This window comes from Eleutherodactylus coqui, chromosome 1 (assembly GCF_035609145.1).
Source record: "Eleutherodactylus coqui strain aEleCoq1 chromosome 1, aEleCoq1.hap1, whole genome shotgun sequence".
NCBI classification, from domain to species: domain Eukaryota; kingdom Metazoa; phylum Chordata; class Amphibia; order Anura; family Eleutherodactylidae; genus Eleutherodactylus; species Eleutherodactylus coqui.
Genome location: NC_089837.1, coordinates 328,861,950 through 328,866,712, shown reverse-complemented (window position 1 = coordinate 328,866,712; position 4,763 = coordinate 328,861,950).

The following is a 4,763-nucleotide window of genomic DNA, read 5'->3' as shown; positions in this document are numbered from 1 at the left end:
TCGGCCACACCTCCTAGCTGATAACCAATCACATACTCCGGATGAGGGGCCTGCATGCCACGTGATACGATGGCTTCATAGGTCGCTTTGTGCTGAAGCTCCCTAGTGACTACTGAGCCGGAGACTGCGCTCTCTGCTGCCCCCTGCTGCCCCATGCGTTGTGTGCATGCCTGGACTAAGAAGCAGCTGAATGGCCCTATGTGCAGAGTTGGCAACCTGCCATTTACTATTTCTGGATGACTTATCCAAAATTTATGGACAGCCGATATATTTTGCCGACACAGGGAAACCTGTAATAACTAAGATTATAACTGAAACTCGTCCGCAGCGCAATGTACTGATACGGACACATTACTGTGAGCTACATAAACAGCAATAATTACATGTGCATGTACCCTATATAGTACCATATATATATATATATATATATATATATATATATATATATATATATATATATATATCTATATATATATATATCTATATATATAAAAACGAATGTATGTATGTATGTCTGTCTTCGCAGCAACGCGCGACGGGTACGCTAGTCTATATATATAAAATTGAATGTATGTCTGTCTGCGTGCGTGCGTGCGTGCGTGTTTGTCCTTTATGCGCTACTACACCATTCATCCGATCGCCATGAAACTTTGGGAAGTTGTTGAGTACACTCCTGGGAAGATTATAGGCATAGTACAAATATCCTACGATAAATGGCGCGCGAGCGTCGTCGAAAGTTACGCCCCCCCCCACGTAGATCGAATAAGTAAGCCACCTGCTATTGTGATGTCATCACTGATGTCATCAACATCGGACGCCCTTGAACATGCCCCAACATGTTCTATAAAGCTGCATTGTGATGTCATTAAGGCTCTATTATGACACGTACAGCTTGGAACCACTAGAGCACGCCAGCCAATTACCATTGGAGTTGGAAGTGGGTAAACAAGTACTAGGATATCTTCCTAAGAAGCCACAGCAGCCGGATAAATTGTATGTTCCACCCAACGGCTATTTTATTCAGCCCGCAAGGGGGAAGCAGCGGCCTACAAAATCTAATTCTCTCATTTCCTGATGTCATAGATAGATAGATAGATAGATAGATAGACTGTATGCAATAACCCTGATAGATAGATAGATAGATAGATAGATAGATAGATAGATAGACTGTATGCAATGACACGTACAGCTTGAAACCATAAATACTAGAGCACGCCAGCCATTTACAGTCAGTCTCCATTGAAGTTGGAAGTGGGCAAACATGTACTAGGCCAGTGATGGCGAACCTTTTAGGGACCGAGTGCCCAAACTACAACCCAAAACCCACTTATGTATCGCAAAGTGCCAACACGTCAGGGGGCGGGGCTTATCACAACGTATGATTTTACCCCCGTCGTTCTAAAAAGGACAAGGCTGTTTCAGAATAGACCGGGTGCAGATTCTGACTGCTTTTTGGACGCGGAAATACTGCAGAATGTGCTCAGCGGAGATTTCTGTGGAAAATTCTGCAGCATTTCCGCATCTAAAAAGCAGTCAAAATCTGCACCCGGTCTATTCTGAAAGAGCCCTGCCCATTTCTGCCACATGTACACATACCCCAGCGGTAATAGTGACACCTTCACCCCAGCGATAATAGTGACATCCCACAGCAGTAATAATAGTGACACTCCCCCCATTAGTAATAAGAGTGACATACCCCAGCGGTCCCCCAGCAGTAATAATGCCCGCTCCCCCCCCCAGCGGTTCCCCCAGCAGTCATAATACCCCCCCCCCAGTGGTCCACCAGCAGTCACAATGCCACCCCCAGCTGTCCGCCAGCAATAATAATGCCCCCCTCCCCCCAAGCGGTTCCCCCAGCAGACATAATGGCTCCCCCCCAGCGGTTCTCCTGGCAGTCATCATGCCCCCCTTCCCCCACAGAGATTTTCTTGGCAGTCACCATGCCCCCCCTCCCCCCAACGATTCTCCCAGCAGTCATGCCTCTGCTCCCCCGCCAGCGATTTTCCCAGCAGTCAGAATGTCTCCCACCCCCCCCCAGCGATTCTCCCAGCAGTCAGAATGTCTCCCATCCCCCCCCCAGCGATTCTCCCAGCAGTCAGAATGTCTCCGATCCCCCCCCCAGCGATTCTCCCAGCAGTCAGAATGTCTCCCATCCCCCCCAGCAATTCTCCCAGCAGTAAGAATGTCTCCCCCTCCCCCCCCCCAGCAATTCTCCCAGCAGTAAGAATGTCTCCCCCCCCCCCCCAGCGATTCTCACACAACGGCTATTTTATTCAGCCTGCAAGGGGGAAGCAGCGGCCTACAAAACCTCAGTGGTCCCCCCCCCCAGCGGTTCCCCCAGCAGTCATAATACCCCCCCCCCCCAGTGGTCCACCAGCAGTCACAATGCCACCCCCAGCTGTCCGCCAGCAATAATAATGCCCCCCTCCCCCCAAGCGGTTCCCCCAGCAGTCATAATGGCTCCCTCCCAGCGGTTATCCTGGCAGTCATCATGCCCCCCTTCCCCCACAGAGATTTTCTTGGCAGTCACCATGCCCCCCCTCCCCCCAACGATTCTCCCAGCAGTCATGCCTCCGCTCCCCCGCCAGCGATTCTCCCAGCAGTCAGAATGTCTCCCACCCCCCCCCCAGCGATTCTCCCAGCAGTCAGAATGTCTCCCATCCCCCCCCCAGCGATTCTCCCAGCAGTCAGAATGTCTCCGATCCCCCCCCAGCGATTCTCCAAGCAGTCAGAATGTCTCCCATCCCCCCCAGCAATTCTCCCAGCAGTAAGAATGTCTCCCCCTCCCCCCCCAGCAATTCTCCCAGCAGTAAGAATGCCCCCCCCCCCCCCCCCCAGCGATTCTCACACAATGGCTATTTTATTCAGCCTGCAAGGGGGAAGCAGCGGCCTACAAAACCTCAGTGGTCGCTGCTGCCGTATATATATATATATATATATATATATATATATGGTACATGCACACTGGTGTAAAAAGAAAACCTTGCGTTCGAGATTCTCGAGTGCAACCCAAATCGGACAACCCTCAGACATCAGTCCGAGTAAAAAGAAAAACCTATGTGCATACAGGCTATTTTCGGCCGATTTGCAGTGCGAAAACTGAACGGAAAACATGTCCATGTGTGTGTACCCTTTAACCCTTAAGGACGCGGCCCTTTTTTATTTCCATTTTCGTTTTTTCCTCCCTCCTTTTAAAAAATTATAACTCTTTTATTTAACAATAAAAAAGAAAAAAAAACACAATTCCACCATCTTTGGGGGGGAGGTCTTGCTTTCACAGTGTTCATACTGTGGCAAATTACATAATAACTTTATTCTGTGGGTAAGATTACTACAATATCAATTTTGTATAGTTTTTTTTTCTGTACTACTTTCATTTTTTTTCCCAAAGATATTTAATTTTTTAAAATTATTTTCTGTCGCCATATTCTGATAGCCATAACATTTCTATTTTTCTGTTGACATAGTTGTGCAAGGGCTTATCTTTTTTGCGGGACACCCTGCAGTTTCTATCGGTACCCTTTTTGAAGAACATACAACTTTTTGATCACTTTTTATTACATTTTTTTCTTTGAGACAGGGTGACAAAAAAGTGCAATTCTAGCACTGTTTATGTTTTTTCCTCACGCAGTTCACCATGCAGGGTAAATAATGCACTACTTTGATAGATCAGACTTTAACGGATGCAGCGATACAAAGTATGTTTTTTTGTTTTTTACTTAATTCTTTTATTATGAATATGGCAAAAGGTGGGTTTTTCAAAAAAAACTTTTATTACCTTTTATTTATTTTTTTAATAATTAATCAAACTTTTTGAAATTAATTTTTACAGTTTTTCTTAGTCCCCATAGGGAACAAGAATTTGCGATGGTTTGATCGCTCCTGCAATATGATATAATGCCATAGCATTAGATTATACTGCCATCTGACAAGCAATCTGTCAAGCCACGCCATAGGCATGGCTTCACAGGCAATCTGCCATGGCAGCGCTGTATGGAGGGGACCCGCAATCCTCCTCCTTACATACCCTGTATCTGCAGGACATAACTGTAAGTCCTGTAGCGTTAAGGTGTAAAAGAAAACCTGTCACCTGCCTAAAGCACCAGAAACTAACTTATGGTGCTGTTAGGGCAGGTGACAGAGCCAGGTGATGTATTTTGCCTACTCACCCGCTTGCTGGATTCCACGCTGTCCCCTCTGCAGTCCGTGCAGCGCACAAACCTGACTCTTCAGATCGTTGTGCGTGCACTCTCCCATAGACTTGAATGGTAGAGCGCACGGGACTGAAAAGAGTCAGACTAGTTCATTGTGCTGTAGGGACGTGCCAGGTTTCCTTTAAACACTAGCCCTGTCAAGGACGGACTATAAATATGTATACTGTATATGCATACAAAGTCTACACATTCCTGTTAAAATGCCAGGTTTTCACAATGTTAAAAAATCTGACAAAGATGAATCATTTCATTTTTATTTACCCTTTAAGTGTGACCTGTTATTTGTACAATTCCATTGAAAAGCAAACTGAACTGTTTCGTCTTCATACCTTATGGAAAGGGGTTTCAGCGCGGTCACCAATCTTCTTACGGAAAAAAGAAATTAATTGCAATTCACTGGATGTGGAGATTTGAGACTATACCTCACTAATTTGAAGCCAAATATTGAACAATTGCTATCAGAGTATCGGGCTCATTCCTCCCACTAACAGCATTATTTGTGTATTAATTTTATGTAAGAATTTTATTGGGTTCTGATTTGTTTCGTCC